This window comes from Scyliorhinus canicula, chromosome 4 (genome assembly GCF_902713615.1).
Source record: "Scyliorhinus canicula chromosome 4, sScyCan1.1, whole genome shotgun sequence".
Classification (NCBI taxonomy): domain Eukaryota; kingdom Metazoa; phylum Chordata; class Chondrichthyes; order Carcharhiniformes; family Scyliorhinidae; genus Scyliorhinus; species Scyliorhinus canicula.
In genome coordinates this window covers 109,530,594-109,546,050 of record NC_052149.1, presented here as the reverse complement: position 1 = coordinate 109,546,050, position 15,457 = coordinate 109,530,594, and the positions used below count along the sequence as shown (strand labels likewise).

The window sequence follows — 15,457 nt, the reverse complement described above, 5'->3', positions numbered from 1 at the left end:
TCTTGTATGGGTGTTTGCTTAACTTTGTTTTTGATGCAATGGGGGTTTGTGTTGGGGTCTTTTGAGGGGTGAGGAGGGGCCTGGACTAGTCTGGTTTCGTTTTGAATGTGGGAGAGGGGTTCTGGCAGGGGCCACCACGCCAGCAAACGTATTATTGGCGAAGTGAACGGAGCAAGGTGGAACCCTTGTGGGCAGGTTTTGATGAGGAGACCGGTGAAGAGAGTGCAAGTTTTCTGTATTTAAAGGGCCTGAAAGCAGACATGCTGCTGTTCCAGGAGACCCACCCGAGGGTAAAGGACCAGATGAAGCTGAGGAAGAGCTGGATGAGCCAAGTGTTCCATTCTGGCTTTGATAGTTGGGGGCAGGGGGTGGCTATACTGGTGGGTAAACAGGTGAGGTTCCAGATGGAGACGGTAATGGTAGATCAGGGGTAGGTACGTGTTAGTGACGGGAGGTTAATGGTGTTGGTTAGCGTGCATGTCCAAAGTGGGACGATGCTGGCTTCGTAAGGAAGATTTTAGCTGCCATACCGGACCAGGATACTCACCAGTTGATATTGGAGGGGGATTAGTATATGGTGCTGGACCCCAAGATGGACAGGTCATGGTCATGCTCGCTGGTCTATTGGGGTGTGTGTGGGGTGGGGTGGGGGGAGGGGGGGGTGTACAGAGATGTTAGCTGGGTTTATGAAGGAGAGAGGAGGGTTTCTGCACCTATGGGTCAGGGAGTATTCGTTCTTATCACCGTTACATTAAGTGTACACGAGGAAAACTAAGACGCAAGAAACTTCAGAGAGTCGTGAACACAGCCCAGTCCATCACACGAACCTGCTTCTTCCCTGCTGTTACCAGACTCTGAAATGACCCTTTTATGGACTGATCTCATAACACTACACCCCTGTATGCTTCACCCGATGCCGGTGTTATGTAGTTACATTGTGTATCTTGTGTTGCCCTATTATGTATTTTCTATCATTTCCTTTTCTTGTACTTAATGATCTGTTGAGCTGCTCGCAGAAAAATACTTTTCACTGTACATCGGTACACGTGACAATAAACAAAAACCCAAATCCAGGATTGACTTTTTTGTGATAGTGAAGGCGCTGCTGGCTGGGGTAAAGAAGGTGGACTATGCTCCGCACTGGGTGGGTGTGGTCTTAGTGAACGGTCCAGTCCAGAGGCTAGATGTGGGCTTGTTGGCAGACCCAAAAGCAAAACAAAGCAAGATGGGGAAAGTGTTGGAGGAGTATGTGGAGTTCAACTGGAATGGGGAGGTCTCATCGTTGGTGCTTTGGGAAGCATTGAAGGTGGTGGTGAGGGGGGGAGGTCATTGCATTTAAAGCGAAGGTGGATAGGAAGGCTCAGGAGCAGCGGCAGCAGCTGAAAGAGGAGATTTTGGAGCTGGACGGAAGATACGCAGAGGATCCAGAGCTATTGCTGAGGAGGAAGGAGTTGCAATCGAAGTTTGACCTCCCGTCTCTTGGGCGGTTCAGCATCTGAGGCGAGCACAGGGGATTGTGTACGAGTATGGTGAGAAGGCCAGTCGATTGCAGGCAGGCCAGCTCCGTTGGCAGACAGCGGTGAGGAGAATCGTGCGGATTAGACATGGAATGTGGTGGGGTTGTGCTAGCTCCAGAGCCGGTAAATAGAGTGTTTGAGGACTTTTATAGGTGTTTATATTTATATATGTCAGAGCCGCTGGAGATCAGTCAGAAATGAGGGAGTTTCTGGAGCAACTGGAATAGCTGGAGGTGGAAGAGATGGCCAGGTTAGCAAAGCCATTGGGGGTGGAGGAAGTGAAGGCAACGATAGGGAAGTTGCTGTCAGCTAAGACACCAGGGCCAGATGGGTTCCCAGTGGAGTTCTATGAGAAGTTTAAGGACAAGTTGACACCACTAATGGTGGAAATGCTTGTGGATGCAATGGTAAAAGGAGGGTAGCTGGAGACAATGAGGCAGACATCTATTTCATTGTTACTTAAAAGGAGAAGGATCCAGTGGCATGTGGGTCACACAGTTCCATTTCTCTACTGAATGTGGATGCCAAAATATTGGCGGAGGTGTTGGCAGTGAGGCTGGAAAAGTGTCTCCCGAAGATGGCGGGGAGGTTCCAGACAGGGTTAGGATCAGACAGGGTTCATCAAGGACAGGCAGTTTTCAATCAAATGCAGCAGCTACTAAATGTGGTGCTTTGTCCAGCAGAGGGGAGGGAGTTAGAGGTGATGGTGGTGTTAGATGTAGAGTAGGCATTTGACAGAGTGGAGTGGAGTTATTTGGTTGCGGTACTGGAAGGTGTGTGACTTGGGTTTAAATTTTTATACAAGGATCCGATAGCTTGTGTGCAGACGAATGAAACGCAGTTGGCATACTTCCCAATATTCCATAGAATGAGGCAGGGGGTAACCCCATGTCCACCATTTGTTTGCCAGAGGCAAGTGAGCCCTTGGTGATTGCGCTGAGCGGTTCAGGCTTATGGAGGGCGATAGTGAATGCAGTGGAGCATCGGTTGTCTTTGTACGGAAATGATTTTCTGCTGTATATTTAGACCCCGACTCATTGGGTAGGGTTTGCTAGGGAAATTTGGGGCATTTTCAGGGTATAAATTGAATTTAGGGAAGAATGAGTATTTGTCCTGTCTTCTTCAGGTGGAGGGGTGGGAGTGGAAGGTTGCCATTTTTGGGTAGCGACAACTCACTTTAGGTATTGTGGTGCAGGTCATGGGACTGGCCGCAACTCCGCAAGTTAAATTTCACCAGCCTGGTGGGAAAGGTGAAGGACAATTTGGTGACGGTGGGATAGCCTTCCTTTGTCATTGCCTGCACCCACCCAGCCAATCAAAATTAATATTTTGCCACGGTTTCTGTTTTTATTCCAGTGTCCATCAGTCTGTTTGCCAAAGACATTTTTTCAAAAGCTGGATTGGCTAGTCTCGCAGTTTATGTGGGCAGGGAAGATTGCAAGGATAAGGAAGGCGGTGCTCCAAAGAGGGTGGCAGTCAAGAGGCTTGGCTCTTCTGAATTTGTTGCACCACCAAAGGAGCGGGCCTGGAGTAAGGAGACCGAGGCTCTGGGTGCAGATGGAGGCGGTGTCCTGTAAGGGGACAGGGCTGCGGGCTCCAGCAATGGGGCTACTGCAGCTCGCTCCGGGGAAGTATTCCAGGAATCCAGTAGTGGTAGCCACGCTGAAGATTTGGGGGCAATTTTGACAGCAATTCAAGTTGAGGGCAGGGTCGAGGGTGATGCGAGATTCCGGGGACGGGAGGAGAAGGGGGTAAAAGAGATGAAGGATCTGTTTCTGGAGAGGAGATTTGCAAGGTTGGAGGAGCTGGGGATGAAGAATGGGCTGCAATGCGTGCAGCTGCGGAATTTCTCAAGGATGGCTTTCCCGAGCTTTCTGGTGGCACTGTTCTCCTCATTGCTGGAGGAGGTGCTTTCGGTGGGGGGGGGACCTGTTGGGAGTTCTTGTACTTGGAAAAGGTGAAATTTGTACAGAGAGGGTATGTATGGTGGGGAAACTAATTTCTTTGGCAGGGAAGTCCTAAGCAAGGAGGTACAACCTTAAAATTAGGCAGTTCAGGCAAGATGTCAGGAAACACTTGTTCACACAAAGGGCAAAAGAAGTCAGAATCTCTTATTCCCGTAAAGGCATTGAGGGTGGGAGGCAAAGGTATTAGGGGGTTTGGAACTAAGCCACAAAAATGTAATTAAGATACAGATCAACCAGTGTCTGATTTAATATCTGAACAGGCTGGAGGGACTGAATAGCTGACTCCCGTATCAAATGTTCCTCATCACAGACTTTGGTCACAAAGTAAGTATGTGAAGCGATTATCTGAAATCTCTCTCCCAACATGTAATGAAAATGTTCTGTAAAAACTATCACAATCCTCAACTAACAATGAGCAAAAAATATTGTAACGTACATTGGAAACATAACAGAAACAGCAAGATCAGAAGAGAAAACAAGTGGGCAAACCGGCAAGACCATGAACATGAAAAAGATAACCGAAAAAATAATACCATCACAATAACAGTGCATGAAACAAAAACAGCAGTTTTGTTATTTTGCTATGTCCTTATTCCAATTCTGCAATGTGGTGAGGTAACAGCAGGTTATGCATCATTTCCCATTTGAGTGGGGTGAGACTTATTGCACCGAGGTTTAGCACAGTCACGTAGTCACACGTTCACTTCCCCAATTTATACATCATCTCCTTATCCAGCCTGCCACAACTATATGCAGCATCATTTCATGATGGCCGTGGAGTAAAAGATCACAGGCAGCTGGCAATGCAACACTACAGGTGTGTGCTTGTTGTTCAGTCTCCCAATGCCAAGATTGTGGGAAGTGCTGAGTGATGGCCAAAACTTTCCCTCTGAGCAGAAAATATACTCAAAACCAAAAGTGACCCATACCACACTCGTACACCCTCCAGCATGCAGTCACAGAGCAAGTCTTTCATCTATCTTCTCTGTCAGCAGCTACACGTTGAAGGAAGAGGACAAAGAAAAAAACTACAGGAGAACAAAGGGCTGTTGGGTTTCCTTTCCACTTCCGTAAGGAGATCTAATAGAAACGTACAAGATAATGAATGGCTTGGATAGGATGGACGTAGGGAAGTTGTTTCCATTAGCAGGGGCGACTAGGACGCGGGGGCACAGCCTTAGAATAAAAGGGAGTCACTTTAGAACAGAGATGAGGAGAAATTTCTTCAGCCAGAGAGTGGTAGGTCTGTGGAATTCATTGCCACAGAGGGCGGTGGAGGCCGGGACATTGAGTGTCTTTAAGACAGAAATTGATAAATTCTTGATTTCTCGAGGAATTAAGGGCTATGGGGAGAGAGCGGGTAAATGGAGTTGAAATCAACCATGATTGAATGGTGGAGTGGACTCGATGGGCCGAATGGCCTTACTTCCACTCCTATGTCTTATGGTCTTATGGAATGCCACCAGACTTAAGAGACAAATGTTGACCAGGAAATGTGTGAACGGGAAATAATGAAAAGAATCTTCATCACTCCGGCTGCACTCAAAATAGGTTAGATCGCACACCGAGTTTATTCCATGTTTTAATAAAAGCAAAATACGGTGGACGCTGTAAATCTGAAGCAAAGCGATACGGACTTGAAACATCAACTCTGTTTCTCTCTCCACAGATGCCGCCAGATCTGCTGAGTAATTTAATTTTTTTTGGTCTCTATTGTTAGGATCTGGAACCTTTACCAAACAGCGTGGTGAATGCCAATTCCATAAATAATTGTAAGGATGGTGAAGAGATAGAGTCATAGAGTTTTACAGCACAGAAAGAGGCTCTCTGTGGTTGTGCATCTGTGGAGAGAGAAACAGAGTTGATGTTTCAAGTCCGTATCGCTGTGCTTCAGATTTACAGAGTCCTCAGTATTTTGCTTTTATTAAAGCATGGAATAAATTAGGTGAGCGAGCTAACCTATTTTGAGTGCAGCTGGAGTGGAGATTCTTTTCACTACTTCCCACAGTTCCTGGTCAATATTTGTCTCTTAAATCTGGTGGCATTCTTATGGAAGTGGAAAGGAAACTCAACAGCCCTTTTTTTCTCCTGTAGTTTTCTTCTTGGTTGTGCGGTCAAACACCTTTCCATTCTAATCCCATTTCCAGCACTTGGTCTGCAGTCTCGTACACTATGGTGTTTCAAGTGCTTATCTAAATGCTTCTTACATGTGTCAGGGTCCCCATCCCTGCCACTCTTTCAGGCAGTGAGTTCCAGATTCCCACCACTCTCTGAGTGAAAGTCCCTTTGAAAGCTCCTGCTCCTCACCAGGAGTCTATGCCCATCTACAAAGGGAAAAAGGTTCTTCCAATCTACTCCATCTATATCCCTCAATTTTGTACACCTCGATGGAATCCCCCCTCCCCCCACCTTCCCTGCTCTAAGGAAATCAAAAAGATACTTGAGGGTGAGTAACTTGCAGCTTTACAAACAAAAAATTGGAGTGTTGGTCAAATCCTGATTACTCTTTCAAAGAGCCAGTACAGGCACAAATGGTTCAAATGGCCTCTTTCCATATTGTAATGTCTATGATTATTACCGGAGCCGTTATTGGCATAACGTACATAAAAATTAGAGAGGTGAACACAAAGCTCAAAGACTTTCGTGGAAAGAGTGGGTTCTACTTTGTGGAGCACTGTTTCCTGTACTGGGGAAAGTGGAGGCTGTACCATTGAGATGATTTATACCTGAACCATACTGTGACCAGTGTTGTTGCAAACTGAGAACTGGGGATGGAGAGAGGATTTTAAACATAACAGAGGGTACAAGGGATGAAATGTGGAGATATGTGGTATATCAGAGAGGAAAATAGTAGAATGGGAAATGAGGGTACATAGAGCATACAGAGCAGAAGAAGGCCATTCAGCCCATTAAGTCTGCACCAACCCACTTAAGCACTCACTTCCACCCTATCCCCAGAACCCAATAAACCCTCTTAATCCTTTTTTGGTCAGAAGGGCAATTTAGCATGGCCAATCCACCTAACCTGCACATCTTTTGACTGTGGGAGGAAACCGGAGCACCTGGAGGAAACCCAAGCAGACACGGGGAGAACATGCGCACAGACAGTGACCCAGCGGGAAATTGAACCTGGGACCCTGGCGCTGTGAAGCCACACTGCTAACCACTTTGCTACCGTGCTGCCCCTAAAAAGGGTAGGAGAATAGCATGAAGGAACAGAGAGATAAAATGTAAGAATCAAGACTAGTTGTTACAAAGGTACAAAGGTAACAAAAAGACAAACAAAAAACTCCATATCTGAATGCACGCAGCATTCATAACAAATTCAAGAAATTAAAAGCGCAACATTGTCAATAAAATAGATCTGACAGCCCATTATGAAGCATGCTGCAGAATGGCAAGGATTGGGTCCTGAATATTGAGGGTTATATGACATTCGTGAAGAATAGGAAACAAGGTGAAGGTGGAGTGGTAGCTTTGTTAATCAAGGATGGCATTTGTGCAATAGTTAAGAGATTACCTTCATCCAAGGGGAGGTGGTGGCATGTGGTACTATCACTCAATGAGTAATCAGATGCTGGATTTAAATCCCACCACAGCAGATTGTGAAATTGAACTCAATAAAAACTGGATGACCGTGAAACCATTGTCCAATTGTTGTAAAATCCATCTGGTTCACGAATATCCTTTAGGAAAGGAATCTGCCATCATTACCTTGGTCTGGCCTACATGTGACTCCATATCCATAGCAATGTGATTGACTTTCAAATGCCCCTCTGAAATGGAGGGGTTAGGGATGGGTAATAAATGCTGACCCAGCCATCGATGTATAAATCATCTCAATGGTACAGCCTCCACTTTTCCCCAGTACAGGAACCAGTGCCTCACAAAGTAGAAACCATAAATGATTTCATAAAGGATCTGGATGTAGATTGTTTTCCGGTGAAGAAGAACAGTAAGCGAAAGAAGTTACTCGTGGCAGGTGGTCTACTGGCCCCCCTTACAAAGACCACAATGTCGGATCAAAACATATAAGAAGAAATATTGGGTGTTGTGATAAAGGGGATGGCATTAATCAGAGGTGACTTCAATCTACATATAAACTGGAAAAATCGTATTGGCAGTAGTAGCCGGGATGAGGAGTTCATAGAATGCTTTCAAGGTTATTTATTTGAACAGTACGTTTTGGAACCAACCGGAGAGCAATTTATATTAGATTAGTATTGTGTAATATGACAGCATTAGACAACCTTTGAGTGAAGACAAGACATCCCCGAAGTAGAAGAGACCACAATGTAATTGAATGTTACTTCCAGTTAGAAAGCAAGAAGAGTTCGAAGACTAGTATTTGAAACTTAAAAAAGGGCAACTATGTGGACATTAAAGCTTGGGGGTAGGTAAAATGAATAGAAAAGAAGTGGTAGGCATTTAAGGGGGGAATTCAGAATACTCAAAATGAGTATATTCTTGCAATGCAGAAACTTCTAAAGCGAGGGACCCATCATGGTTAACAAAATATGTTCGGGAAAGCATCAAACTTAAGGGAAAAGCATATAACTGCATGAAGGTGAGTGGCAGGACAGATGATTGGTCAGAATAGCAGAGAATAACTAAAAAAGTAATAAGGACTAAAAAATTAGAACTCGAGAGAAAGCTAACTAGAAATGTAAAGAATTTCAACAACTAGAAATGTAAAGAATTTCAACAGGTATTCAAACAGGAAAAGAATATTTAAAGTGAATGTTGGTCCTCTAGAGAGTGAGAATGGGAAGTTAATAGATCGTAAAGGAAATATCAGATGAACTAAACAAATATTTTGCTCTCTCTTCACTACAGAGACAACAAAAAAACATTCCAGTATTAGCTGTAAATCAGGAAGTGGAGGGGGGAGAGGAACGTGGTGCAATTGAAATCACTAGAGAAGTGGTACTGAGCAAACTGATGGAGCTGACAAGTTATCGGGTCCAGATGAACTTCATCCTTGGGTCTTAAAAGAGGTGGCTAATTAGGTTGTAGTTGCGTTGGTGTTAATTTTCCAAAATTCGCAAGATTCTGGATAGGTTCCATCAGACTGGAAAGTAGCAAATATAACCCCTTTATTCAAGAAGGTGAGGGAGGCAGAAAACAAGAAACTATAGGCCAGCTAGCTTGACGTCTGTCATGGGGAAGGTGTTCGATTCTGTCATTAAAGAGGTTATAGCTGGGCACTTAGAAAATCTCAAGATGATCAGGAAGAGTCAGTATGGTTTTATTAAGGGTAAATTATGCTAAACAAATTTATTACAGTTCTTTGAAGGAGTTATATGTGCTGTAGATAGAGGGGAGCCTGTAGACATATTGTACCTGGATTTCTCAAAGTTATTAAATAAGGTGCTACATCAAAAGATTATTGCAGAAAAGGAAAGCTCATGGTGTGAGGGGTAACATTAGCTTGGACAGACGTTTGGCTGGTTGACAGAAATATGAGGGTATGTGTAAATGGATCTTTCTCCGATTGGCAGGATGTGATGAGTGGAGTCCCCCATGTAGTCTCTGCTGGGACCTCACCTTTTTACAATTAACATCAATGACTGAGGTAAGGTGAGTGAAGGCCTGGTAGCTAAATTGCAGTTGACACAAAGATAGGAAGGAAAGTATGCTGTGAAGACAAAAGGAGTTTGTGGATGGTTATAGATAGGTTCAGTGGGGAAATTCTGGCAGATGGACTATAATACGGCCAAATGTGAAGTTGTTGTATTGCTTAAACAGAGAATGGCTGCAGAATTCTGAGGTGCAGAGGGATCTAGGTGTTCCCATGTATAAGTCACAAAAGGTTAGTTATGCAGGTGTAGCATGTATTCAAGAAGTCTAATGGAATACTATCTTTTATTAGGAGAGGAATTGAACAGAAAAGTAAGGATGTGATGCTTCAGTTATACAATAAGAAATCTTACAGCACCAGGTTAAGGTCCAACAGGTTTGTTTTGATTCACTAGTTTTCGGAGCACTGCTCCTTTCTCAGGTGAATATGAGGACATTCACCTGAGGAAGGAGCAGTGCTCCGAAAGCTAGTGAATCAAAAAAACCTGTTGGACTTTAACCTGGTGTTGTAAGACTTCTTACTGTGCTCACCCCAGTCCAACGCTGGCATCTCCACATCGGTTATATAGGGCATTGGGCAGACCACATCTCGAATACGGTGTGTTGTGTTCTCCTTATTTAAGGAAGGATGTAAATGCATTGGAGGTGGTTTACTAGATTGCTACCTTGAATGAGTGTGTTGTCTTAGGAGACTAGTGTGGACAGGATGTGACTTGATTGATTTAAAATCCTGAATGGACTTGACAAGGTGGACATGGAAAGGATGTTTCCTCTTGTGGGTGAGTCCAGAACTAGGGGATACTGTTTTAAAATTAAGAGTTGCCCTTGTCGGACAGTGGTGGGAGACATTATTTCTCTCAGAGGGTTGTGGGACTTTGGAACTCTCAGCCTCAGAAGGCAGAGTCATTGAATATTTTTAAGACAGAGGTAGACAGATTCTTATTGGGCAAGGGGTTCAAAGGTTATCAGGGGTAGATGGGAATGTGTAATTCGAAACACGAACAGATCATCCATGATCTTATTGAATGGCGGTGCAGGCTCGAGGGGCTGAATGGCTTACTTCTGTTCCTGTTTCATATGTTCATATAATTCTATGATGCTTGTTACTCCCACAGCAATACAGACTTTTACATTTCAACTGTGGACCTCACATAGAAAAGCAGAAAATAGCAAAATATGAGGAGGGAGAAAACTCAAACTTGGGGGGGGCAGAGTGACAAAACTGAAGTAGGGTGGGAATGCTGCAGTTGGATACGCTAATAACAGTGAGAAATGAGAGGGAAAAATGCAAAGAGAAGAAATATGCGAACATTATATCCATCGCCACATTGACAATCCCAGAATTCTTGACTCTCTCAGAAAGAATCAGTTCTACTCATTCCAGGCACATTTTAATTAAAAAATTCCATGCTATTTCTCTGGAGGGCCCAATGTTAACTTATTCCTGTTATCTTTTTGGGAAAAATTAACATTGGTCAGCTAAGTAACAGTATAGTTTTACATTTTAAAATGTGAAAACTAAATTTAGAAAGATAAACTAAATTGATTTTAGTCCTAAACATTAATATTCTTGCCTGGAATGAATTGCTAAATTATCCTGACACGAGAATTAATATGAAATATGGTAACCATCAGGAAGCTTCACACGGTTACTGCAGGCCTCAAGAAGCAAGCAGATGACGATAATTTTTTGGCAACAAAAATGGTGACCAAATTGAAGCTTTTTAAACTGAGATACAGGTTCCGCAAGAAAGTGTTTACAAAACTCAATGGTTCAGATTTTGCTGGAGTGGGGCACGTCACATTGAGTCCCCCTTGGGTATTTTCCTTCACCTTTCAGCCTAAAAGACAACAAGTTGTTTTATGTGTGGACTGATAACAGTGCACCAAGGACATCTGAGATCCTGGTGAGGAATGAGACCAAAAGTCTATTTCTTTAACTAATTAGAATTGAGAAAGAGACTGAGGAATGACAGGAATTGAAATTGGGTGAATTAAGAGTTAAATTGATGGATGATTTACACACTGATATCAACAAGTGCTATTTAGCTCAATTATTTCGGTAGAAAAGTCTGTTTCGGCAAGAAGAGCTCGGCCTCATCTTTTTCTTGATGTCACACACCAGCGACTCCAACATGTCAGATGGTAATCTACAATCCTGGGTTATGACTAAGTTTGCAAAGAAAGGTTTGCCAAACACCTCTGCTCCTCTTAAATCTGCAATGAAGGTAAATTCAGACATTTCCCCAAACTTGGACAGCACAACAAAAAATGGGCCTCGTATTCACTGGATTCGCAGAGAATTCGCAAAGATGCCCCCCCCCCCCCCCCCCCCCCCGGAAGGACAAAAGACCTTAAATATCATTTCAGAAATTTCCGCAACAATTCTACAAGAAGGTTCTGATAGAGATCACAAACTGATTCGTAAATTATGCCACAAACATAAATTTTATGATGAAAACATCTTCAATTAAGGTGAGGAGCAATAGGGGATTGGTGTTGCACAGGGCAACAAATACCTTTGATTCATTGCCACAAATTAATACCCTCCATATACGCGAGGGGAATTTCACAAATAGCATCCAGATAAAGTAGAACTAGGCTTTGTGAAATTTAGTGTGGTTTTCTCAGATCAGAATGGTTTAGCTACCAACTGCAGATCAGGAGCACAATCCACTTGGCGAGTTGCAATACGCTGTACAGCAGTGCGCTGTACAGAAAGTAGCATCATTTCAAAGATTATGAATAAACTAGCAGACACATCTGACTCAATTCTGAAGTTATATTTACCCACTATGTGTGTATGGTGATGTGTCATAAATTTTCCTGGAATTTGTTAGAAGGTCTGTACAAGCCACTCATAACTTGGCCATTAAACTTAAATTGTACCCTCCCCCCCATCATCATCCCTCCTCCTCCCCTCAGGCATAAATTACGTTTACCAGTTCTCTATGGAGCCCTCTGTACACCACACGTCCAAATGCACATTCAGCTGTAACTGGTACAACCATTCCCGCAGTCATCTATTTGTTTCCCGTAGTAATGACTGAACCTCTTAATGCTACGGCACATGAATTAGTGGAAATCTTGTTTTTTGAAGTGAATGGAAATTAATTTATGATTAATTAATTTTCACATGGCTATTTAGCCAGCTACACCCCCGTCCCCTCCCCTCCCCTCCCTACCCTAATTAACACGAACGATCCAAACATTAAGTGGAGTTCTCTGAATTTCTCTCGTTCTGTAGCGTGAAAGGTCCAGGAACCTACAGCCGGGATCTCATCCAACTACAAGGCAGTCGACTCCCAGAGGCCTGCTAAGGACAGCCCCACAGGAAACCACTCGTCATAAGCTCTCCAAAGAATCATATTCTTCCCACATAAACACTGCGTGGAAATGATCTGACCTGTGCATTAACGCTCTTAGAAAAATAAATCACTGATAATCACTTAACACACTTCCGATGATCATGCTGCGTGCAAATCACATCATTAAGCATGATTTCTCGTATCAAATGTTTTTTTTCAGCCAAGGAGGAAAATTTACAATTACAACACCCCCTAACACACACACACACACACACACACGTTTCATATGTTGGATACTGAATGGAAGAAGATGAGGGGAGTGAAAACAGAACCCAGAACGACAAAGATGGTTCTTAATTGCTGCAAATGCATTTATGAGGGAAATCTGATCAAACAGCCTCTCTCCTTCCCTCCCTCCCTTTAACCAGCTTCCTCACCACACACGAGCCACAGGACAAAGGAGTTTAAGATTTACAAAAATACTCACAAAATAGGAGAATAACTCATCGGGTCGCTGATTTTATTCCTTTGCAAAGGGAAGCAGGGAGTGTTGTTATTGTTTCACAGACAGCTTGTTCTGTGTGTGTGTCTCCAGCCGGCTGCGTCTCCCGTACTCTGACTGACTCGAGGCAGCAGCGCCGGCGGGCGGGAGACCCGGCGCTAGACCTAAGCAGCCGACAGCAGAGACACCAATCACAGTGAAGGGGAATGCCATGAAACCATGGCGACAGGGAAAAAAAAGCCCCCAGAACCTACTGTATCCTGCAACCCAATCAAGCTGCTTCTTTATGTTCCCCCTCACGGCAGCTGTTTTTTTCTGTTGTTGCTTTTACCTCCAAGAAGCATTTTCACAAACAACCAACGCTTGATAAATGGTCCCTCTTTCCTTCTCTCCCGAAGCTCCAGTGAGTGGCGCAACACCAGCCAAGACGTTTGGGCTAATTGCAGTGTAAGTTCCTTCAAAACGCAAGATCCCCCTTGAAATCGTGATCCTCCACTACTATAATTATAGTGGCTCAGGGAGGTGGTTTAGCCACTGTAATTGCAATCTCAGTAGCAGTTTATTCTTCAAACGTGCACAATAGCACACACGTTTTCCAACTCTGAGCAGAATGTGTGCAAGGCAATTGCTTCTATTCCGGCAGGAGCTTGGCAACGACGGGCTTCGTTTCCAAGTCAGCAGGTGTCCAAGGAGAACCTGGACCATAGGGCGTAATGTTGGACTCGTCAGTAATATCCCATTTCAGTTTGAAAGCACCTAAGCTCTAAGGTTAATTGCTTCGAACGTGAGTTGGGAGCCAAGACATCGGACAACAGAAATTTTGTTTCATGAAAAAAATGTATTTATTTAGAGAGACTGTCAAAGTGTTTTTGACATTTTGATTCTAATTCTGGCCTCTCCTGCATCCTCAATTTCCTTCTCCTCGCCATTGCCGACAACCTTCAAACTCTGGAATTTCCTCCCCAAATCTCTCCGGCTGGTTACATATCTCGCCACCTTTAAGATGCTCCTTGAACTCTGTCTTCGACCAAACCTTTAGCTACCTATCCGAAATATCTCCCTGTGTGATCCCGTGTCAGATGGTGCCTCACAATTCTCCTGTGAAGCGCCTTGATTATGTTATTGATCCAAATGGTGTTTTCAAGATATTACAGTGGAACCCATAATGTGAGAGATGCCGGCGTTGGACAGGGGCAGGCACAGTAAGAAGTCTTACAATACTAGGTTAAAGTCCAACAAGGAGCTGTGCTCCAAAAGCTAGTGACTCCAAACAAACCTGTTGGACTTTAACCTGGTGTTGTAACAGTGGAATGTATTAGGACTCAGACACCGACCTGGGGATGGGATGTAGCAGATCAATTTGTGGAAAGTATCTTTCTTGTTTGTTGTTTATTTTTACTTTCAAATGGAAGAATGCACTCCGCCCATAAAGTGGGAAGATTGAAAATAAAACATATGTGCCCAGAGCTCGACCTCCTAAGTGTTGATAACATGCTGACAGCTCAGCGTCGCCACCATTAGTTGATTGACAGTACTGCAGCTGCCCCGCAAAATATTAAACCCATAACAATCTGGCCGTCATCAATTTATTTCGATCCACACAAGATTAAACGTAACAGTTTTATAAATGAAAGGCCTTGCTATGCTTTCCTCCATCTGCTTTTCAAACAAAACTTTGAACCTTGACGTTGCTGTTCCGCTCAGTAGCGGCACCATTGGTCGGTTTGGAAATTACACCCTTCTCCCAGGAGAATTCCTGGGCGTAATTCTCCGAAATGGAGGCAGTGTCCACGCCGTCGTGAATGCAGTCGCATTTCACGACGGCGCAAAATGGCGCAGGCACTACCGATTCTGGCCCGCGGGGAACTTCCTCAACGCGCCGGCCCTGACACAACATGGCGAGGGGGTTCAGGGGCCGGCCGCGTAACAAAATAAGGCCAGGCTGGAGAGGCCAGCCCACCAATCGGTGGGCCCCGATCGTGGGCCATACCCCGTCGGAGGCTGCCCCCAGTGAAGGAGCCCCCCCCACAGGCCACCCCCGACCCTGCGCGCAGAGTTCCCGCTGGCTGCAAGCAGGTATGAACGGCGCCGGCGGGACTCTGCCGTTTCCACACGGCCGCTCGGCCCATCAAGGCCGGAGAATCGGCGGCCCGGCCGCGGACAGCAGCCCACCACCGGCGCCATGCCAAATGCGCTGGCGCAAATGGCGCCAATTCTCCGCTCCTCAGAGAATCGCGTGCCGGCATCAGGGTGGCGTGACGCAGTTGTGGCGATTCTCCGGCCCGGTGCAGGGCTCGGAGAATCCCGCCCCCTGTTTTTCACAAGACCTGCCGGGCAAAAACTGGATCCAGCCAAGGAAATTCTGAGATCATCCAGTGATTTTCAGTCATCGGTAAACTATAAAATTTCCCTTTAAAATCTCAATGGCTATACACAAGGACATATTTTCTGATACTGCCATTCTCTTGCAGTATAGGCAGCAGAGAAACAGGCCATTCAGCCCACTGGACACTGTTGTTTATGTTCCATCAAATCTCCCATTTCAACTATCGCATCTCAGCCTTTCAGTATATTTTAGTATTT

The 15,457-nt window shown here is 44.6% G+C and overlaps 1 protein-coding gene across 1 annotated transcript in view; it reads right to left on the bottom strand.

Moving 5' to 3' along the window:
* The window catches only part of acbd6 (acyl-CoA binding domain containing 6), a 571,355-nt gene extending 558,300 nt beyond the window's left edge, over nucleotides 1–13,055 (bottom strand). The window contains exon 1 of the mRNA XM_038794993.1: nucleotides 12,860–13,055. The gene's annotated coding sequence lies outside the window, so the exon portion shown is untranslated. The remainder of the gene's footprint in view (nucleotides 1–12,859) is intronic.
* Nucleotides 13,056–15,457: the final 2,402 nt, after the last annotated feature.